This window comes from Sinocyclocheilus rhinocerous, unplaced genomic scaffold, assembly GCF_001515625.1.
Source record: "Sinocyclocheilus rhinocerous isolate Xijiao unplaced genomic scaffold, SAMN03320098_v1.1 scaffold568, whole genome shotgun sequence".
Taxonomy (NCBI): Eukaryota; Metazoa; Chordata; class Actinopteri; order Cypriniformes; family Cyprinidae; genus Sinocyclocheilus; species Sinocyclocheilus rhinocerous.
In genome coordinates, this window is record NW_015652173.1 from 1,471,743 (window position 1) to 1,496,321 (window position 24,579).

Consider the following 24,579-nt stretch of genomic DNA (forward strand, 5'->3'; position numbering starts at 1 on the left):
AATTCCTCCTTGCTAAATCAAATAAACAAAATGACTGTACCTACTCGATGGCCTCTGTCATACAAGCAGCCTTGTGGTAAAAAGGTTGAAGAAACAGTGCTGAAATACAAAAACAATCATGCAAATACCTGATAATGTACAGTAGAATGGCAGAGAAATGCACAAAGTCCTGACAAAACAACATGATGAACCAAACATTTCAGTCCCGGAGTACACCAGAATAGTACTGGAAACACAATGGGGGGGGACAAATAGCACATTTGTGCCTGAAAATACACCTCTTGTGGCTTTTTTCAACCAAATTATGGAAATGTAAAATGGCTGTCTGCACTTCCTTGCAGTTGTCGTCTCCTAAGTGGATAAAATTCATGCTAAGGTAAAAACATAATTTCCCCATTTCTTTGTTGAGCATAGACAGCACTTTAATCCCATTTATTATTGTGAAGGAGATTCTGGCATTTAAAATTGGTCCATCTTATGAAGCTCACAAAGGTTCTGGGCTGAAACAAGAATGTGCTAAATTTAACAGGGAAAAGAGGTTCGATTCAGGTGAGGAAAAATGACAAACAAAATCGTACTTAAATTTTCAGAGGGGAAATGCACAGGCCTGTTGCTTCCCTTTGGACATTAGCCAAGAAAATGTAAAGCCATAAGACGTTAGATCAGTTGCAAGATGATGGACACACAGATCTATACTGCTCTAATGTCTTCTGGAATTAATCAAAGCCATTACGACTTACAACAGCCCTTCTTTACCACAGCATAAACGTGTGTAGGTTTTGTAAACAAGCATAGACTAGCATTTAAATAAAGTCGAAGCAAGAACGGGGCACCTCCTCTGCGGACTCATCAGTGTCTTCTCCAATTGCGTAACATCTTCACTTCCTCAGCACACACTGAGGACTCACATCGATCTCACTTACTGAGGACAAACGGTCATTAGGTGTCCATTTAATGAGCTCGGAAATTAGCATCCTGGATTTGTCACATCCTAAAAGACCGTATGAATTCAGTGCATGCTTCAAATAAACAAATATCTCATTAAACATGCAACATTTTATACATTATTTCATACCAACAGCTTTTAAAAAATCAGCTCTCTCAGAACTTTTGAAGATTCTTATCAGGTTTACCTGAAAATTGCCAGCATTCAGCAAGCTGGAAAGATGGTTAACCTGATTTAAACTCAATTATTGATTTGTCAAAAATCAAATTAATAAAGGGTAAATGTGGTTGAGCCTCGTAAAAATAATGAATAAAAGAGCAGGAAGCGGAGCAGAGCAGAGCATTTGAAGCAAAGACTAAACCTGATAATTCCTCCATAAAAATTGTCAAAATAAAAAGTCCACTTGGTTATTGCATGCTGTTTCTTTTAAAATTAGCCCAAACTGTGTGTAAATGTGGCTGGGGGCAAAATATGCTCTGAATCTGCAGCAAAACGCATTTAAATATTAATGAATAAATAAACATTACAGTAAGTGATGCATATTATATTTGCCTAATTATACACGAACAACTAGTTCTTTAAAAAAAAAAAAAAAACCTTGAAAATGGCTCCTCGCTGATTTTTGTAATGTTTTGACAGTGTGTGCCGTATCTACTTATTCAAACAAGCAAAAAAAAGACATTATATGAAATCACTGTGTATTCATCGGAAGCAGATCAGTAACTTGGGCTGAATCCAGTCGATAAAATGTGACTATGACAAAAGTGCCTCAGTTATGGGTTTAATATACACCTGTTTGCATATTAACTGTAATTAGTTACCCAAATAGGGATTATTTTGTGTTATTTTGTGCATTTTTTCCTTCTGCTAAAGCCAACAATGTGCCTCCCCTGACACTTGTTAAAATGAACAGTGCAAGAAAAAGACAAAAAAAAAGCTGGTACCGATTTGCTTCACGCAGGGCTGTGGTGCACCCTGACCAAAGTTAATCAAAGCCCTTCAATAGGACAGAACGCTTCATTGTGCATTGTGCAATTTTAAGACTTTGCCAAATTTGAGGTCATTATAGCAGATAAAGGCGACTGAGGTGTCAAACATTAATCTTAAAACCTGATTTACTGATTTGCATCCATACAAAAGCATATGAGTTTATAATGAAATGCAATTGACATGCAATTCATATATACAGTGGTTTGAATGTGTGCCTTATTTAACACACATGATTTATATCATTTGATCATTAGTACAAGCTCCATAACCTGAACTGGGTGTGTCAGATAAGAGAGACATTCAAAACGAGCAAGACCAGGATTGATATGATAGTAACTGTGCATGAACAAAAAGAATATAGCCTATAAATAGCCTGCTGTGTTTTATTGAACATGCACAAACTGAAATGCCCTTATAAAATATTGTAGTTGTGACTAGACAAATTTAGAGATGCCAAGGAAAAGCACAATGCCAAGTGACACGCTGTGTGCATCTAAATCATGATGTGTGTAGGAGGGCGCTTTACATTACAAACATTAATTGCATGTTTTTAACCTTCACAGTCTTCCTGGCTGCTGATGCTGTGTCATCACTAGTTCTTTAAAAAAAAAAAAAAAAACCTTGAAAATGGCTCCTCGCTGATTTTTGTAATGTTTTGACAGTGTGTGCCGTATCTACTTATTCAAACAAGCAAAAAAAAGACATTATATGAAATCACTGTGTATTCATCGGAAGCAGATCAGTAACTTGGGCTGAATCCAGTCGATAAAATGTGACTATGACAAAAGTGCCTCAGTTATGGGTTTAATATACACCTGTTTGCATATTAACTGTAATTAGTTACCCAAATAGGGATTATTTTGTGTTATTTTGTGCATTTTTTCCTTCTGCTAAAGCCAACAATGTGCCTCCCCTGACACTTGTTAAAATGAACAGTGCAAGAAAAAGACAAAAAAAAAGCTGGTACCGATTTGCTTCACGCAGGGCTGTGGTGCACCCTGACCAAAGTTAATCAAAGCCCTTCAATAGGACAGAACGCTTCATTGTGCATTGTGCAATTTTAAGACTTTGCCAAATTTGAGGTCATTATAGCAGATAAAGGCGACTGAGGTGTCAAACATTAATCTTAAAACCTGATTTACTGATTTGCATCCATACAAAAGCATATGAGTTTATAATGAAATGCAATTGACATGCAATTCATATATACAGTGGTTTGAATGTGTGCCTTATTTAACACACATGATTTATATCATTTGATCATTAGTACAAGCTCCATAACCTGAACTGGGTGTGTCAGATAAGAGAGACATTCAAAACGAGCAAGACCAGGATTGATATGATAGTAACTGTGCATGAACAAAAAGAATATAGCCTATAAATAGCCTGCTGTGTTTTATTGAACATGCACAAACTGAAATGCCCTTATAAAATATTGTAGTTGTGACTAGACAAATTTAGAGATGCCAAGGAAAAGCACAATGCCAAGTGACACGCTGTGTGCATCTAAATCATGATGTGTGTAGGAGGGCGCTTTACATTACAAACATTAATTGCATGTTTTTAACCTTCACAGTCTTCCTGGCTGCTGATGCTGTGTCATCTATTTATGGTGGTGAGCTAATCAGCATGCACACAAACAAATATATAATGAAAGAAGACATCAATTCTGTATAACCATATAGGCTGTTGGTGGGGGGGGGCGGCCTCCCATGGGGGGCTCCCATCCTGGTCAGCAAGGTTCTTATACAAGGTAAAAAAAATATATTTTTTGAAGTTGTAAATAAAACAGATTCTTGGAGTAGGTTTTAAAAAAAAACACGATTTAAATTTTTCTACTTTAAAATTTCATGTTTAATTTAATGTTACTTTCCCTTTGTTTTTTGTAATTGTTTGTGAATTTTACTAGCAATTTTACACCAATTTTTTCATTGTAGTTTTGAATTTATTTTTAATTGTTTCTTTATTGTTATTATTATTACAATTTTCAACTTCCGTTGAATTTATTTTTATATTTTTTTTGGTACATTTAGTTTTTATTTTAGTTTTAACATTTTGTTTCGGCAACAGTTATTTTTGCAGTTTACTTGAGATTTATTTAAACTGGAAATTATTTAATGTCATTGCATTTAACACAGACATTTACCTATTTTTTTTTTTAAGTTCAGCCTATTCACATCTTTTATTAAAACATAAATGGAGTATGAGAAAGATATAAAGTAGCCTACATAAAACACACTTTTGTGCATTGTTCATATTTAATCATAGTGAGTTGCAAAGGTTTAAAACACCATAACAAAGCGTATCAAAAACAATCTAAAAATTACTTTGTGGTTATTTTTATTGTATTTTAATACGTTTTGTTGTCATCCCTGGCAACAAATAAATACATACATGAACAAAAAATGAAAATATATTTTGGTTTCAGCTCATTTTTGTTCACAAATCTCACAATTATGTATGTTTTTATATTTATTACAGTCACTGAACACACAAATTTACTTTTTGTTTTAATTTACTTTAACAATACTAACACTGCTGGTCAGGCTGGTCTGCTAGCTGCTTTTAGAATGAGTTTGGTCACTATTAGCTGGTCATCTTCAGGAGACCATCTTACACAACCAAAGAGCAGCTAGATGAGCATAGCCAAGCAGGGAAATAATCTTAACCCAGATAAAACAAGCAAACATTCTTAGGTTTATTGACTTTTTATTTATTTGAATGATTTATTTTTAACAACAGGCTCATTTTAAATGTAAAGGAACACTAAAATAAAATCCCGATTGACTTTTATTATGAAAGTTGACTTACAGTTTTTCCAGCCATGCAGTGACGTCATTCGGATCCGCTAAATTGACAGGCCACCTGCAGGGATGCAGCAAGGCTTTAAAGGGACAGGCTTCGTATGTATGGGATGCTTTTGTTACAGCACATGGAGAGAAGAAGACGGGCTGTCATCTCCAGCGAAGCGTCCTCCGAAGCGCATCAGCAAAGCCACGTAAGATATCCTTTATTTCATATCTTTCTGTAACAGAAAAAGAGCTTTTCGAGATGTCTACCAGAAACAAAGTGGTGAGGATAGAGTTCATTTAAGATCTTTAAATTATTTTTCTTTAAACATCCAACGCCCTATAGCGATCCGAGTCATGTGTTTATCAAATTCAGAAATCTTGTTTGTTTGTTTTAATCAAAATATTAGGAAACTAATGATTCGATTTTGTAACAAAATGTGTCTAGAATATAAACTACAACGACTGTGATGTCGAATCCGAATGCATTTGGTGTCAGTCGCATTTCTTGCACAAAAATAAAATGTGTGTGTTGTGGGGAAAGTTACATCAAGTGTTGATGATCCTGATCAACAGGTGACAAGAGCATCAGCATGTCTAAGTCACTTAGATGTAATTTGCGGTGGGATTTGCATGCCGAATCTCTGTGTAAAACATGATGGACGTCTATTGTGAAGCCAGCCTATGAATGCACCCCTTTATAAATGACTTCGCAGTGTTTGTCAGCTTATTTTTTCTCTGTTGAAAGCCTCCGGTTCAAAAACGGCGACATTATTCATTACTGTTAATTCTGTTCTATCTTCTATTCAATCAAAATAATCGTTCTCCCCCCAAGTCAATATGCTTTTGCAAAACTTCTATTGATTATAGGAGAGGAGCTCCTTCACGATCCCTAATTCCCCAGCTGGTGTGTTGAGCGAATGACTACAATTAGATTTGAAGAGCTGTTTATTATAGTTATCCTTGGCAAATCCAATATCAGAGCAGTCCTCTACATCCTCATCTTTCTGCCGGCGCTAATCATATAGAGGTGATCCTGGTGGCCTTCCCTCAACGTTTAGCTCCAATGTACTCCGATGGCAATTTAATGCAATGAAGTGAAGGCTGAACTCCAGCCCTCGGGGGGAATATGTGAATTCACACATCTCCAGGTGGGCTTGTGTGTGGAGTCATTCATATCTCGTTCAGTACGAAGAAGAAAAAAAGGCTTGCCTGAAGGGATAGTTCAGGCAAAAAATTCTAATTCAGCCATTTACTCACCCTCATGTCATTCCAAACTGAATGTGGAAGACAAAAGATGATGTTACGAACTGACAGCCTCAGTCACCATTTGTTTTCATTGCATCTTGCTCCACTGAATACTGACTAAAGCTGCTTAACATCTCTGTTTTACTTCATAGCAAAAAACAAAAATAGATATTGAATGACATGAGGGCAAGCAAATGATACCAGCATTTTAATTTTTTTACATTTTAAATTTGACCTCTTAGAACACTAAAAACATAAAATAGGTTAGAGGTAAGTTTGTTGTGTATATGCATTTACAAGGGAAAATAATTGTTAAAACGCTCTATGCTTTGCAAAAGTGCCCGTTTTCCACAAGCGGAATGTAAAAAAGGTGAAAAAAAACATCAAGGAGGTTGATGAACTCTTGAAAACATCGAAAACAACGTGCTCAATGCCCACTCACAAAAAAAAATGTGAGTAAAAGGGCGCATATAATTAGCTTCCGCCGGATATTCGCTAGGCGTCTGCACTTCAATCAATTTCAGCACCACAGTGCTGGACAGCTCCCAGTGTCACAGCACAGAACAAGGGAGTCAATGGCAATCATTTCCAACAGCACGGGATCAGCCCCCGGGACAATTTAGCAAATGAATGATTTATTTGGAAGTAGATGCCCTAATGTTAAAGCCTCCCTGAGAAAATTGCAGTTTTGACCCCCAAGAATTCCTCCTGATAGCTTTTGGTTTCTGAATGTATACTATTGTGGGTGTATATAGATCAAGGCACTATTTAGTGCACTTAAATTAAAAACCAAATTTTATTTGTTGCAAGTTGCAACGTGCAGCAGTGAATTTAATGCACTTTTTGGTGATGAAGAAATGCATAGAGTTTAAATGATTATTTAAATGGGTGGAAACCGAGATGCTGTTGTACACACAATGGAGAAAAAAAGATAAAATAAAGCTTTTTTCTAGATGAACATAAATTAGACTGAGCTGTAGGCTGGTTAATCTAGTCAGAATGAATTATTTCTTGCGTGGGGCTTAGTGACAAACCTCTTAAGCACTGAACAGATGTTCTGAACCACCTGTTAGATGCTGACGCGTTCAAAGTGCATATTGTGAGATTCTTAAAAATGATTCCACTTTTGTCTCTCGATGATGCACAGATAAATCTCACTCGGAGATGTTCTGTGCAATATTGATTACCACTCTTCATTACAAATATAATAAATAAACGGTGTTATCTGTCAGGAAATTAAATTAGGTATGCTGTATGTAATTATGGTTGGTCAACCTTGTGGTCCTATCTGATTTACAGACATACATTATGTGTGTAGGAGAGACCGGGGAGTTGTAAGACCATCAGTTTATCAAATTAGAAATGAGCTACAGAGGAGAATCTTACATTGACCACCACCCTTCTAAGGTGGGTGGGTGTCTTGTTTGATTTTTTTTTTTTCTTCAGAAAAAAAACGAGGTAAGAAACATTGGTTTGATATATAGAATCCACTTAAGCTTTTCATCTACGTTTTGAAAACTAGAAATATCATGGCAGAGCAGACATGAAGGGTTGTAACACTTTCAGCACTTTTTAACACTTAAACTGGATCCACGAAATGAGAAACATTACATGGACACACTCTACGAGTTGTTTGTCTGCATTTGATGTATTTTTATATATTTGTTTCAAATTTTGTTTGCTTTTTGAATTAAAATGAATAAAAACATCATACACATTAATGTTTTATGTTAGTGTAACAGTGGACAGTGAGGAAGGTTGTAACAACAGCACCCTTCCCTTACGAAATTTAACCATGGTTTTACTACAAATAAAACCAAAGACCATGGTCACTATAGTTAAACCATGGTAACCACAAATTAACCATGGTTTTGCTACACTAACCATAGTTTAACCGTGGCATTTGTAGTAAAATTGTGGTTATACAAATGGTAATCAACACGCCAAAAGACCATGGTGTCTATACTTTTACTACAATAAAACCATGGTTAATGTGGTTGTAAAGGTTGGCATTATTTAGGGATACTTTGTAAATATCTATAGTAGATCAATTTTAAGCATATAAATATTGTAATATTCTATCAAAGTTTCAGACTAGTAGCAAAAAAAAAGAGTTACAGACCTGTCAACAAAACGCGTTAGCTACATTTCCAGGTCTCACGTACACCGAAATATAAACTAAAAATCTTTAGTACTCCAATAAAGCTTGATTAAACCTAACTGAACAAGTCTCCCACCTATAAACTGACAAACAATCGCAGAAAAGCTTAATAGTAGATAACAAACAGCGAAATTATCGATAATTTCTCGCTGTTTCATTGGCGCGTGGCTGCGCCTCAGAACTCATCGATCACGTGCGGTCGCTATGGATGCGCGCGAGCAGGCGGAGGTGACAGGTTGTCTGTGAGCGTCGTGATGACACATTTACATGGAAAAACACTTCCAGAAATGGCAGCCCAAATGGTTCGGTGCATGTCGCGGTCTGTACTTCGCAAGCAAGAAAAAAAAATCGTTCAGAGCAGGTGTTCAAACAAGAGGATATGCGCAATTAATGCAATTAGATGCAGCTTGGTTACCAAAATACTGGAGTAGGTCTGAATAAAACACAGTGTGTTGACTTTTCACATGTAGATAAACTCACTTTGTCACCAGATACACTAAACTAGACGTTAAACGTGGTCTTCATCGTTTTTAACATTTGTTTTTATTCAGTGGATCCATTTAAAGTGACAGACAAAAGGTGACAAACAAAGCATTTTGTTTAAACGTCTGTTACTTGGTATTTTTTGCATTACATAGCTCATACTTGAATTTGTAGCTAACAGATATGCGGATATTATATCCAAGTAGTTTAGAAACATACAATTAATCTCTAAACTGTTTTATTTATGATTTATGTCCTAAAATGGATTGTAGCATTAGCATTATACATTTATTTTGCTCTCATCGTTATTCTAATTTTATTTTAATTCAAAGTAGTGGCCATATGGCAAACATTTAGTTAAATGTTATACTAATACAGAAATACACTTGCTAACAAACAGTGTACTAAAAAATGTGAATGTTAAATATCAAACTAAATGAGAATCTGAATCAGGTGAAACCTGTTCTTTGATTTTACAATCCTTTTACTTAATCGCAAATTATAACCAAGGCATTCGGTTCTACTTTTAACCTCAAAGTTGTTCTGTGTATTTTTATCAGGAGGATGGTGGTCATGTACGATAGTGATTTCTAATCAGTTAAACTGACAGTGTTACAGCTCGCCTTGTGTTATAGCACTCCCCAATCCAATATCAAATAACAGCTGTTTAAATATATATAAATCCTAAGAGAGCCACTGCTTACTTAGCTCCCCGGCGGTAACAGGTTCCTTCTAGATAGTGTTTGAGTTCACAGCGCTGTGCATTTGAACTGTTGCTCTGAATTGGATTTGAGCTTCAGGGACCTTTCAGGCACCTCTTGTTTGGTGTTGATATTTCAGAGCGATATTAGACTGCAGGGTAGCCTTGTGTAATATTGTGGAATCTACTGAAGCATCATCAAGACCTCAAGGGCCTTTTAACGCAGCCATTTTCACGTTGGCCCCTAACCTTGAAGATGGCAAACCGCTTTTCCACATACGCATTTTCCAGAGTAGGTCGGACATCAAAACGTGAGAGAATCTGCGTACAAGTGATGGCCATTTGTGGCTGTGTTTGAAGTGCGAATCAGCCACTGCCAGTGACAGTCTAGCAGTGGGGGACGTGGAGCTGTGGAGCAGCTGTCCACTGGGGGACTGGAGGCGATGGGAGGGGTCGGTGAGAGGCTGACGAGGAGCGTAAGGCCTTAAACCAAATCTGCTGGTACATTGTCTGCTACAGAAAGAAAAAATTTTAGCGATTAACTATACTTTATCTAGTTGAAGAACTTCTTTAATATATGAAACTTATAAAATAAACTAATTACAAAAATTATATATATATATTTATTTATTTATATATATTTATTTATTTATTTTCCCCCAAATTAATCACCAGTGATCCAGCAAAACCTTCACTGAAGTCAAATATCCTCAAGTTTTCGGCCATCTAGTTCAGAATGCAAATGTTTTCCTGTCTCCAAACGGACACTTATTCATGGTCCAATGTGTCATTCGCCTCCACGGACACGGATCCCAAGGGTATGTAGGCTAAGAAGCTCGGCTTTCCTCTCGGTGAGAGAGTGTCTGTTAGGCCGTGCAATTGAATAACAAAGCAGGAAGTGAGCAGGACTAAGATTGTGCGCAGCAGGGTTCGGCTGCTGTGGAGGAGATGGTGCATGTATGTCGTGCAAATCAGAGCAGGTCTCGGAAGAGATATTGCGATATATCTTTTCCTTTCTAGTTTTAATTACAGATAAACATCGACCACTGAGACTTGAAATGAATGTAGAATGCGAGTCGATATGTGCAGTTATCCATTATGTAACCATGACAATTTCTGTGTTTTTTTTCCAGGTTTTCACTAAACTGTGAGGAGAAGCGCTGACATCATCTGTTGGTGGTGTGTGAGTATGAATTTGCTAATGCATCCTTAACATTTTAACTGCAAAATAGAGCTCAATATAGTGGACGATATTAGTGTGTGTGTGTACAGACAGACAGACAGATAGATAATGATAGGCTACAAATTAAATAAGTAAAATATTATTTTATTTTATTTATTTATTTTATATGATTGATTTATTATTGCTTATTGGTATCAGCTGATATTGAATATTACATTGCGGATGCTCATTTTCCCTATTTTTACATTTAGATTAGCTTTGCTGTCATTTAACACTCAGCGAAATTTTTTAAACACTAATAATATGGGGAAACAAGTATATATTGTAAATAAATGTATATATTTATCTAAAATATAACTAAGTCAGTATAAAGGGAAATATATATATATAATAATAAGATACAACTATAAGCTTATCGGTATTGGCCAAAATGTAATTCTTACCCTTTTTATTTGTACTCCAGCATAAATCCTGACCTGTGCTGCCTACCTAAGCCCTACCTATTGAAACAATGCATTGAACCCTTTCGTCCTGGTTGCCCTGGTTACGGCCACTTATCAAGGAGAGGTCTTAAAGATCAAACAGGCGTGGTATCCAGTTGCCGCGATCCTCCTGTTGCTATGGACCTTTGTTCGGCACCGAGCACAGATGCACGCCAGTGCCGCGGAGCATGGCGAGTGTACACAAAAACACAACAGAGGGACAAAAAGCATTTCGCCTCAGCGCTGCGGTGCCATAAACTGCCCAGCGACCTATCTGTGGAATGGGGGTGGGGGTGGAAAGGAAGGGGGTTGCAGAGTAAAGTCAGACTGAAATTCGACATCAGAGGTGGGCCCAGCGAGGGGCCCTGACTGACGGCGAAAGCTCGAGTTCACATAGACGTATCTACTGCTCTCCCACTGATCGCTAGCGCTCCTCGCCGTCCACCCCAGGAAACACCCCGCTAGCAGGAGTCGCCGCACTTCCCCCACACAATAGCACACGGTCACGTGGCGCATACTGTCATGTTGCCGTTTTTAACACTCGTTCTAAACCGTCACTCAATTCGTGACAGCGGTCTTCACCACCCTCTCCATCCCTTCAGGTTTTAGCACTAGAATCTCTTTTTCGCCATCCAAGTGTTTTGATAGCGACAGGTGGCGTGACGCGTCCAGGAAACGGTGCTTAAATCTAGTTGAATGCAGCCGAAATGTGTTAAATAAAATTTCTACCTATTGATTAACAAGAGACGTGCCTGTTCGGAAACGCACAGCGTATTAAATTGACGCCGATGACTATAAGAGACAATCAGATTCGATTTGAGCACAACGGCCATGAGGTCAACTTCATTGCGACATTCTGCAGTTTTGAAAATGGCAGAATTGATTTTTGCTGCTATAAAAACAAGCTTAGATGGTTTGCCATGAATGTACAATCCAGGTAATCTGATTGCAGCTGAAAAAATCTTAACTGAATCAGAGGGTTTGCAACATTGTGTCTCTTTAAATAGACCAGACACTTTCCATATAGAAAGTTTTCGGTGAAATCTGAATGTGTTTATCTAAAAGTGCAGAGTTATCACAGACAAACATGAAAACCGCAGATATGTGCACTCTCATGACTGCCAGTTACCTCAAACCGAAAATTTTCAGCATCCCTCTGACAGGCAGATTGGGGGGTGCGGAGCAAATTCACCACCTCCATATCTCTCCAATTTCAGCACTGTAAAATAAAAGGAAAAAACGGTAAAAGGTCGTTTTGACTGGGCTTCTGTGAGAGAGCATGTTCAGGTAATTAAGTGTAGCTTCACTCAGCCCCCTTGTCAAGGCAATTACCGTAAATCATATGCTCTTACCTGCGTTAATTACCGAGAAATCGGTCTGTACACCACTGACTGACAACCACACTCCGGCCCGCACATATTAACAACAATAACAATTATCCGATGTACCGTTACATCTGTAACAGCTGTGGTCAAAACAGATGTTGCTTGTGAAACGTAACCAAAGCTATTTAAATTGGGGAAGAGGGTGAGAGGGCTATGTTATTAATTTAACCATCGTTTATCATTGTTTTAAATTCAGATCACAGTTGCTTTTGTATTTCAAAAGAAAATTGTATATCAAAACTAAAATGGTCTCAGAATATTGCATTAATTATTATGTATAAATGAATTGCAAATGCATGCAATATATATATATTACTTTTATTAAATTTTTTGTCAAATCAAAACGAACATACAAACATGTTATTTATTTATTTCAATTGAATTTTCACTCAAAGTGTTACTCTGATAATATACTTTTTAATGGATAAAAACTGCAATAAAATTTTTAAAATGCAAAATGCCATTTTCACTAGTGGATGCAACTGTATAAAACATGTTTCTTTATTCCACCAAATCTTTACTATTAACATAAGAAATTTTATTTAGTCGTGACTTGCAGCATGTCTGATTCCAGACTGTAAATTTCTCGTCAACTTTTCTATTGTAGATTTGTAACTACAGGAACAATGCTGAGGAACCACCATCCGCTCAGCAGCTCTCTCAGCCCCACCCAGCAGCACTCAGCAAATCAGTAAGAGATGGATTCAAGCATCTCTGCAGTGTTTCTTCCTCAAATATATAGAGAGAGAGGGAGCGGGAGACGGAGCGGGAGAGAGAGTAGGAAGTGGGAAGTCACCGCCGTCACTGTAAGTCACCCACCTAATCAGCTCAGCTCAGCACCTGGGGAGAGAGAGAGAGAGAGGAAAAGAGTGAGAGAGGTAACAATTTTAAGGGGTGACTGAACAGCCACGTAAGGTGTTCCTGCTATGTTCCCTCAAAGGATGGGTTCATGTGAAGGGAATCAAATTAGGAGAGGTGGCCAGCCGGGTTGGGGGCCGACGTGACGTGTTACTGTGGTGTTATTGCATTAAAGAAATATATCAGGACGATTTTTTTGATGCATAGTTGGAGTTAGTGAGCTAACGAGCAAGATAACTAGCTATATGTGTTCTCACACCGAGTAATACATATTTTGAGGGGTTTTTTTGCACTATGGTTGCCTTCTCCGTTATCAAAAAAGGTGAAATCACTGCACTCTGCCAACTCAAGGTGTGTGGATTAGTAAAAGTGTTTTTTTTTATGTTCTTTTAAGAAAATTATTATTTAAATATTTAGTTTTTATCATATCAAATGAATTAAATAATAAATCAAAATATCTATGGATTTATATAATTACATAATTATATACACATTCTTTTTAATTTTTTATTTCTTTTTTTCGTTTTTGTTTTCCTAAAATCGAAAACCAATTCATACCTGAACTCTGGGGATATATTAATCGCTTCAGATGGAAAAAGGTGCTTTCGTAGTTACTGGTTGAATAATTGCATTTTTTTTTTTTTTGCAATTAGTCATTATCAGCGTTCCACATCTGCCGTGGAACATTTTCATTTAAACATCTGAATGAGTCTAACACGTCTCCGACAAGATTTCTAAGCTAACTGACATCATTATCTGCCATCTCAGCTCCATAATCGGCTGCCCTAATGCATTTTTTAATTGTTTTCTTTCCCCAATACATGTTCCACACCTGAGTAGAGAAGGAAAAAAGTACCATCTATTAAATGAACATCTCGTCATCTGCCTGACCAGCTATTTCAGGTCTCTCCATTAGCGAGACACGACGAATCCATCTGACGTTCAAACTGTCATATCCCCGAGCCTATAAAGATCCCTATAACATGCTCAACAATCCAAAAAATGGAGACAATTGATTTCCGCCTGCCAAGAATGATCGTAATAAAGTTTTACAAGCATGACGAATCCCCGCGGTTATGATCTATGCACATTCTCAAAGGAAAAAGGTTTCTCTCTCTCCATCGAATTATCTTTAGACAAATGGCGGCGACAGTATAATTGGACATTAGTCTTAATTCACGTGTTACAGGAGCTGAATTGAATGCTCGCTCCTCTTGGCTGGACACCGAGCTCTTTTTCTCCGCACGGCGTGTTCAGTTTTTCTAATTGTGCCCGGTGAAAGGCGGCCATCCTAAACTGAAGAGCATAATTTAACTGGCCTTAATAAAGGATTACTATTCAACGTAGAGCCCATTATTTTCCAGATAGACTCCCTACCGGAGATAAATAGGAACGGTACTCTCACCTTTTTTTCTTTTTCTCACTTGCTCCCACTTTTCTGGAATCTTAAGTAAATGTATAAGTGCGTGTGGAAACGGATTTGGCTACTTAAAGAAAATGAGAAGGGGACCGAAGCAAAAAAGGACACCTCGACTTTATTCAGATGAACTGAGGAGCCTATTATGGCTAATATGTTTTTTTTAATGGGAAAAACCATAGTTGATCCGAGCTAATTTCCCTTTTGCAGCTTGGGCTCTGAAAGTAATCCATCACCTCAGTATGAGGTGGTGGCGGCGAGTAGCCACATGTCTAATGAAGCTCTCCTTCAGGGGGCTGAAGAATCGCGCTGTCAGTCTCCGCTCAATGCCATCTCCGACACAATGGCCTCCCGATTGTTGCTTTCTCTTTGTATGTGCTAACCCAAGCAGGGCCTTATACAAAATGAATGGGCCGATGTAACCTTAGCTTTGACGGTCCCCTGCCATCCCAAAACACCTGTCAGTCACGCTTTTGTTGTCGGCGCAGGTGAGTTTGACGTTGCGCGCCGTACATATTTCTGAATCTCGCGGTTCGTGTTACATCGCACCAGGCGCTCCATGACCAAGGAGGCTTTTCGGCTGGATTTTGTTGTTGTTTGTTCAGCCCTCTGGACTGAAAGGAAATAAGAGTGCTTCTTTCAGAGAGAAGGGGGCACAATCCAGTCACTCGTGTCTTCCGAGGAAGGTAGAACTAAATGCACTCAGATGTCCTTCTTCAAATGTCACTATCAAAGGTCTAGGATGTGTGTGTGTGTGTGTGTGCGGAGAGGTTTTTAGCGAAATGATGTGCAAGCTATAAGAAAAGGCCAGATCGCTGCACCTTTCCTGCCTCGCCTTTGCTGTCGCTCTCTCTTCCGTGCATTGATCTGTCATTTAAAACTGATCACTTCATTATCTCCCGAACGGCGGGCGTTACGTGGGAGTCGTGAGCATGCTTATCCGAGTGCTTTCTCGTTTATGACCGGCTTTTATACCCAAGGGTAACTGCCTCGGTGGCTAATGGTAATTCGGGGAACGCAGGACTGATGGGAATGGAGTTTAATGCTTGGAAACACTAAGTGTTCTAACTGTGGGACAAGTTTTGAACGGAATGTTTGGTTTTAAAGGATTTTGGACCAATGAGATTTGGTGGGCGGGGTTATGCAGCACCGGCGCTCAGATTTACATGGTTGCGCTAAATAAAATTAAATAAAATTGCATAAAATAGTAGAGTCAGTAGAGAATAGTAGAGTTAAAATTATATGTGGGGTCAAAATTTAACAGCAAATGCAAAAAAAAAAAAAACATTTGTGAACTTTAGCGCTTTAGTGAATTTAAATGACCGACTTGCATGCCTTCAAACAACTTTGACTAGGTGGAATATTTCTTGCATTAAGCTAAGCAAAAATCTAAATATATACGTAATATTATAAAATATTATTATATTTTATTTATATTTTACTACATATAAAATGCAATAATACATTGCAAAATACATAATTGTATAATACATCAATTATATTTATAAATTATAATAACACTTAATACAATAATATAATAGAATATCACAGAATACATAATAATGCAGATTTTTAAAAGCAAATTACAGTTTTATGGTCAGTAAAAATATTTAGTCATTTTTGTAGCAATATTTTACTATAAAGTTTTTTTTAACTATTTAAATGTAAATGTTGTCTATTTTTTATTTGTATACTTTTATTTATACTGTAGATAAATATTTATTAAGATATACAAATATTTTTTCAAATTATAAATAAAAACTTATTACAAATATATCTTTAAAAATATTTATAAATAAACATGTTTTCTCAATTCATGTAACAAGGACAAACATGGACAAGAACTGTACTTTAATTCTTCATATTGCCTGCCTTTCTCACAAATGCTTGCATTTCTTCTCTATTTTTCAAAGGTTTCCACTTGTTAACCATTCATTGTGTGATTTACACCTAAAGCTCTTTCCGGGCCTTTTCAAGCAGACCTGTTATTCGAACTAGGGGCTTGCTGGCTGAATCATCTTTCATTTTGAGACTCATCAGACCGAACACGAGGACACGAGGTTGCCACAGTAGCCTTCAGATACGGGCGACATTTTGCAGGGTGTGTGAAGACTTCTCAATAGAAAGGGCAGGTGTGCTTCAGGTAATACCACATTATGAGCTCCCATTTGTCTTGGATTTCTCCGGATTCACGCTGGCGTGAGCTTTTCTGGCGAGCTTTAGCTCGGGTTACTTCTGAAGCTAAAAGCACACATATAGAAGAGCTTTTAATAAATATTCATATTCATAGACAGTAAATCAATTCCTTCTCCTATAAAACGTGTTGGGCATGCCGATGGTTCTATCCCAGGACATAAATCCAGCATATTGAAAAAGATCACCGAAAGCCCTGTCCGCCAAGATATTGAAGTAAATCTCAATACCTTCCACTAAAATTAAAACGACGACTCCGTTTCTAAAGATACCATCCTCCATTTCAGCAGACGTTGGTCTGGGTCGCTGTGGAAGACTAGTGATTTTGTTGTTGTTCCTTCTGCTTTCTGACAACAAGTCACAGTCTACCTCAGCGACCAGGTCCATGTGGATACGCAGAAACCTTCTGACCAAACGAGAGGCTCATCTGTGCCCAGATGTGTTCGTTTTCCCATTCATTAGACAGGTAAGTAGCATCTGATTATTACTTGTAGCTAACGCTCATAATTAACTGCATTTTGGACCCGTGAACAATGCGGCTGATTAACTGGCTTTGCTTAAAAACCCTGTCATTTTGAATATTCAAAAAGCGCTGTTAGCCATGTCTTTTTTTGTCCGTGTTTGTGCATCCCGAACTATGCGAATCCAATTCAGCAGAGAGTTGAATTATTTCTGTTGTTGCAAACGTAGCCCTGTAGGACGCGATTGCGCCGACCAACTTAAGGTGAATGTTTTTGTGTAGGAGGCTGATATGTTTCAAGGCCTCCAGCTCTGAGTTTATCTTTTATTCATGCAAACCTTGTTCACTTCTGATGAAGCAATTATCTCACAAGCAAATCGCTTTTGTGTCGTCTGTTAAACGCTATGCAATCGCATCAATATTTCTTTCAAACTGATTAAAAACCTCATCCTGATACCTGTTCTGAGTCGCCTCTTTCTTCTTTTCCTACACAAGTTTGCACACTGCAGCCACGTCGAAATGTAATCATGCTTCCACGCAAATCAGATACACTCCTGTTGCTTTATTAATCAAATCGGCCAAGGTTACTAATCTAGTCCCTCTTAATTAAGAGGCCATAGATAGGTGAATTGCAGCATTTGTAATGGTATTGTGCAGCAGATGGATACACAGACCAATAAAAGCATTCGGTAATGGCTTCGCTGTGACTATGAATATGCATTAGCCCAGCGAACGTTGAACAATGAGAGTGGGTGTTACCTTCAACTCTCACCGAATGGTGTAGGATGTTTCCATGGCGACCACCATGGCTAGCCTCGGCCTTGAGAGGGGCTGTTGTCGACAATACTCGCCGCCTGCTTTTATCATGCTAAAACTATAGAGTGCTCTAGGTTATTACGACTCCATTACTTTAAGAGTAATTCATTTAATAAGATCTTGGTCCTCCCAAAAAAAGCCCATTCAGGGTCAGGACGATCCAGGGATTGATCCGAATGAACTCGTTCAGTGTTATTCAAGGGGGAAAATGCTTTGGAGATGGAGAGAGAGCACCATTTTCATTTGCAATGATGCTCCATATTATGGTCAAGTCTTTACCTCGGTCCTCCGGCCCTGGTGGCGGGTCAAAGGATTTCAATTACCGCCACACGAGCTCTCAACATCCTGGTCTGCCGAGAAAAGGTTCAACAGGTTCATCAGATTATAATTTCCCATTGCACCTACAAGACCTTGGTTAAATATTTTAGAAAGTAAATAGCAATTTCATTTTGAAACATACTGCAATGGATATAAGATGACCCCTAAAGGTTTAATAGACATTATGGAAGTACAAAGGGAAAAAAATCTTAATCTTCCTTTTTGCTTTTACTTCCTTTTTACTTACAATAATGGGATCATTGATTTTTCCTAATGATTGTTTTCAATTGCATTTTCATTTTGAAACACTGCACTGGTCACAAGATGACCCTTAAGGTTTAATAGAAATGTTTAAATTACAAAGGGGGGAAAAAAAATCTTCCTTTTTACTTACAATAATGGGATCATTGATTTTCTTAGGTTGTTTTTTAATTGAATTTTCATTTAAAAACACTACATTGGGCATAAATTATTAAATAAGAAAGGGAGGAAAATTGCAATCTTCCCTTTTTACTTGACTTACTAACAGTAATGGAATCAATAATTTTCCAAAAATGTAAAAGCAATTTTAACACAGAAATTGATAGTAAATTTCACAAACAATTAAAACACTTAAGCAAGTAAACATTGGATTAACCATGAAATTTTGAAGTAATTTTTTTTTCAAACGTAATATGATTTTATTTACTACTTTTTTTTCTTTCTTTTTTTTTACAGTGCTTTATCTTCCTTTTTACTTTATTTATTAACAATAAACAATAATGGAATCATACATTTTTCTAAAACCCAAATATTATAGAGTGAGAGAGAGTTTGTGTGTAACACATCACTACTTAAAATTTGAAATAATAATAATAAATGCATTTAAAATCATATGAATAAATTAATTTCAATTATACATAATCATTTACAATTCCAGGATAGTGTCAAAGGTTGTCCATGATGCTTTGTAAGTAGGAACCATGTATGTAAGGGGTTTTGTTTTTATGGTACACTGTAATGCAGTGTTTTTCCTATCAGATATAACTAATAAATGCTAATAAATCAGACTGTATAATAGGAACACAGTATGCACAATGTAAATAATTACGAATTATGCAAGAGATTTGCACGAACAATTCTACATAATGCGTTCAGGATCATACATGTCAGAATTACAGGATTAAATCTTTTGAGTTGCGAGGCAGCTTTAATGTCTCTGAAAGCCGAAAGCAGGCTTGTTTGAGAGGATGTGTCAGAAATAGCAGACTGCCTCTCACAGTCCCCCGGGGCCCTTGTAATCATGATGGGCAGTGATTGTACAAGAGCGCCCCCTGCTGTAAACTCAGCAACCCTGTAGCGCCCAGATTATGTCGCTCCATGCAGACGCCCAAGCCTCTTATGGACAATATGGACTTCCTCTGTGTGGCTAATTGTGATTTTATAATTAATACAATTACGAAACACCTCATTATGCTGCAATTTAACAAGATTCTACACATTTTTTGGATCAACACGAAGTTGAGACTCTAAAAAGTGTGCTCAGAAGTATTGAATATTTATACCGTGACACACTGCCAAGGCGACGTAAGGGAGCGATATCGCAGATAAACCCGTGCCAACTGCACTTCCTACAGGACAGCTGCCATCAGTTGAGTGCCCAGCCGTGAGTGAGCTGCCCACCATCTGATGGCTGGGACGATGACAGGAACACAGAGTGTGACTAGTCTTTTGAGTTGCGTGGCAGCTTTAATGTCTCTGAAAGCCGAAAGCAGGCTTGTTTGAGAGGATGTGTCAGAAATAGCAGACTGCCTCTCACAGTCCCCCGGGGCCCTTGTAATCATGATGGGCAGTGATTGTACAAGAGCGCCCCCTGCTGTAAACTCAGCAACCCTGTAGCGCCCAGATTATGTCGCTCCATGCAGACGCCCAAGCCTCTTATGGACAATATGGACTTCCTCTGTGTGGCTAATTGTGATTTTATAATTAATACAATTACGAAACACCTCATTATGCTGCAATTTAACAAGATTCTACACATTTTTTGGATCAACACGAAGTTGAGACTCTAAAAAGTGTGCTCAGAAGTATTGAATATTTATACCGTGACACACTGCCAAGGCGACGTAAGGGAGCGATATCGCAGATAAACCCGTGCCAACTGCACTTCCTACAGGACAGCTGCCATCAGTTGAGTGCCCAGCCGTGAGTGAGCTGCCCACCATCTGATGGCTGGGACGATGACAGGAACACAGAGTGTGACTAAAGTGATCCATAATAACACACACACAAACACAGAGATGAATGCGCATGTAGTCGCCTCTCTGTCTTTCGGTTTACATGAAGACACATTGTCTGTAGTCTAATAGTTTTTGGATTAGCCTATTTACTATTAAGTTCTAACATAAGTAACGCATTTCAAATTCAAAGCAACTTTTCTCTTACGATATCTGCATTATTTTGTGTGGAATGTGCCCCTTAGGTAAATAACTAGAAGAATAAGTGCAGTAAACGGTACTATTTGTACTACAACCTGTGTGTGTGTGTGTGTGTGTGTGTGTGTATAATTACGACAAAGAAGCAGCCAGAGACTCACCGCGCCTTCAAAATAATCCAACTGAGTTGCGTAGACCAAAAAAAAGTTTCCCACAGGTGAAGAGCTTGAAAAAAGTCCGCACACTCAAACATCAAAGAGTCACAAGCGAGATGAAAACAATACAAGCAATTTACTGAATGAAACAAGGCAAACGTTTCGGTCACATGTTGACCATTTTCAATGCCAAGCTGACATTGTATAATTACGACAATACATTAAAATAATATGATAAGTAATCTCTGTTTGCAATATCAAGCAGCATAACGGGCTGTTTTTGTACAGCCAAAATAATTGGAATGACACCGGAAGTCTCGCACCACATTTAAGTTACAAATGGCCGCGCGAGCTTTTACATTACAAGTAAGGTGGATACTCTGATTTTTTTATATTATTATTATTATTAATAGGCCTTAACTGGAATGTTTTGTGGTGCCCATTTCGCCCTCTTGAATTATAAATATGGAAGGCCTATTGTTTGACTGTTTGCCAGTTTAAGTTTTTACACTTGTCACAAAGTCCCTTTAAGGTATTCTATAGTCATTGCTTGTCATTGCCTTTACTAATATGTGATGTCAGAATTAGGTTTTCCTCTAGGCTGCATGAATTTAAAAAATAATATACATCCATACAATATTAGTTTCAAACGTTTCAGTAAAAAATGTGCGAGACTTCCGGTTCATTAGCCGCTGTAGGGAAATAACGAGAAGAATAACAAACTGCAGGAAACGGTAAAACTCTTTGCACTGTTCAATGTTCATAATTAAGATAATACATGAAAATAATATGGTAAGACAAACCAGTTTTAAACAACTGAGTCTCCAAATATGAATACTGTAGGTATATTCTTTCTTTCTTTTTTAACTAATAATGAGTATAAACATATTTTTAAGATTTTCCTCTTTTCACTGCAAAAGTCTAAAAAACAGAAGGAAAAGAAAAAAAAAGGAAATGTGCAATTATAGCACAGATGTTCCGTGTTAGCTCACATCCAACATAACAGAAGGTTAAAGCAAAAATCTTTGAGAGGAAAAAAACTCTTTCATATGCTTACCTATTAATAGTCTGTTGATTAATTCTTATCTACTACACAAAATGTTTGTCATTTAAATTATAAAATGTAAAAAAAAAAGAAAAGAAAAAAAACCTAACTGTAAAATTATAATGTAGCCTATTATATGACTCATGTGGTAAGTTCAAGGTTGCTGTGTTGAGTAAGCTGAATTGCCCTCAAACTTAACTTTATATTTTCCATCTATTATAGAATAATGCTCTGCTGTTATTAATATCCTGCTGCAATTCATACTCTATCTAACAATCCACTCAGTATTCAAGAGGTTAACTTTAATAAAATGAATCATTTTGCAGCATGGCACATGGACGCCTAGCGGCTAACAATGCTGAATTGTCAATATTGTTTTCACTTTCACTTACATGCTCCCTGATAGTCAGTGAGTCACTAAATATACCAGGGCCTGGCAAAACAGACCTTGTCAAGCCTAGTAATATGCTGGAAGGGAATAAACAACTGAGTACCTTTATCACATACTGTATCTGTGGTTAGTTTTTATCACAGGGGTCCCATTTATGTTTGTACTACAACATCTCTAAAAATAATACCACAAATAAAACAAAAGTAAGAATAATTGTACTATTTGGCTCCATTTGTTTTTCAGCATCAGACCACTGCTTTCAAATTGACACATTTCTATCATAAGTTAACATCGATAGTGGCTTGGTTTAACTAAGTCAATGTTGTTGTAAATATTGTTACTTTATTGCTGTTTACAGTACCAACAAAACATAGCATTTATCTCCATGGCATTATAAGCTTATCTATTCTGAAACATTTCTGAAACATCAGTTAGTGACGTAGCTGCCTGCCACACACACACACAAACAGTCACAATTCTATGGAAGCCCATTTCTACCACAGGATAAAAAAATAAAAAACATAATTGTGAGATTTAATATTATAATTCTAACTTTCCCCTCACAATTATGAGAAAACAAAATTGTGAGATGTAACCGGATTGAGAAAAAAGTCAGAATTGCAAGATATAAACTTGTATTTCTAAGAAAAAAGTCAATTGTGAGATATTTTATCTTGCAATTTCTGACTTTTTTTCTGAATTCTGAGCAAATCAGTTTCATTGTTTCCACCACAGAATAAAAAATAAATAAAAGAGGTAACTGTGATTTTTAAATTGACTAATTCTGAATATTTTTCCTTGCAATTTTAAGTTACATCTTGTAATTCCGACTTTTCTTCTCAGAATTGCATCTTGCAATTATTCAACTCAGAATTGCGTGAAAAAAAGTAAGAATTTTGATATATAAACTCAGTACTGTGAGGCAAATGTCAGAATTGTGAGACAGATAGTCACATTTAAAAAAAAATTATCCTGTGGCAGAAACAAGATTCCATACAAATCTGGGCCGGGCCCGTATTCACAAAACATCTTAAGGCTAAAAGTAGCTCATAACTTGCAGATTTAGGAGAAAATCTTTTAAAAAATGGGTGTGTCAGTCCTAAATTTAGGACTCCTAAATTTTTGCTCTAAGAGTATTTCACAAAGCGTTTTAGCGCTAGCTCCTAAATCTGTGAAACGTTAGGAGTAGTGAAGAGGACTCCTAAGTCACTAAGACCAAGCCACAAACTATCCTAAAATGTCTGTTGCTGGCAATCTGCCTCGGAACGTAAACATTTTAGAAACGTTTGACGATAATGAGCTTTTATAAAGGTATCACCTTTGGTTTTGGAGGTTATCCCAACTCCAGATTTTCCTTTGATTATATCCTTGTTTTCATTAACCAGCTAGGCAAGAAATAAGAGCTGTTCTTGAGTCCAGTTTGGTTTTCTTTTACGTCTGCATGTCTTACTATCGGCCATGATTATTCTACTCTGTTAATTAAAAGGCTGTTTATATGCATATCCGCTAATTGTTTTTGAGAAGCATACATGTAAGAGGCTGACAGTTAGCTGAACATATACTTGTTTAATTAGTGACACTTAGCCTGCATTTTAAAATCTTTATTTGAAAAAACTTTTACTGCTATTTAGGAGAACTCTTAGTGGTAAGATAAAATGTTTTGTGAATACGGGCCCTGTTTCTTTAAATTATTTATGACTCAGTCTTAACAACAGTATAATTTAAGGAGTTAAGGCTGAGTCATCTGGCAAGCATTATTGTACACTAGCTTGTGTAAACCACAAAATCTAAACAAAATCTGCTAAATCATAACTGTTTTGTTGTTTAAATACTGTCTGCAGAGCCTGTTAAATGACCACTGAATTAAACTAACCTCATATATTGTCAACATGTGTTGACTGACTGTAAACATTCACTGCAGTAAAAAGTGTGACATATGCTTGGAAATGGTTTAAGTCTTTCAGAATCCGATAACTCTTGAACAGTTGAACTGAAACAAGTATGAATAGAGTAAGCATACAGAATAAATGAGAACTGCCACAGACAAAACCTACCCTAAAAATATGCCTCATTATAGTGACTAACCTCAAACTCTTCCCCTTTTCCTGCATGCACACAGCATATGCGCCATGACGTCAGAGGTCA

The 24,579-nt window shown here is 37.2% G+C and overlaps 2 long non-coding RNA genes across 3 annotated transcripts; one reads left to right on the forward strand and one right to left on the reverse strand.

Annotated features, from left to right (window-relative positions):
- Positions 1 to 751: 751 nt before the first annotated feature.
- On the reverse strand, positions 752 to 24,575 carry LOC107714049 (uncharacterized). Its single transcript, XR_001636953.1, has 5 exons — positions 24,520 to 24,575; positions 13,187 to 13,207; positions 12,112 to 12,201; positions 4,748 to 4,961; positions 752 to 991 (listed from the first exon to the last, which is right to left on the reverse strand). It is a non-coding gene; the product is annotated as an uncharacterized LOC107714049 (long non-coding RNA).
- On the forward strand, positions 4,863 to 13,409 carry LOC107714050 (uncharacterized). 2 transcript variants are annotated; one of them, XR_001636955.1, is made up of 3 exons: positions 4,863 to 4,934; positions 10,451 to 10,500; positions 12,975 to 13,409. It is a non-coding gene; the product is annotated as an uncharacterized LOC107714050 (long non-coding RNA). The 2 variants fall into 2 exon arrangements; XR_001636954.1 differs by lacking the exon at positions 12,975 to 13,409 and adding an exon at positions 10,964 to 11,825.
- Positions 24,576 to 24,579: the final 4 nt, after the last annotated feature.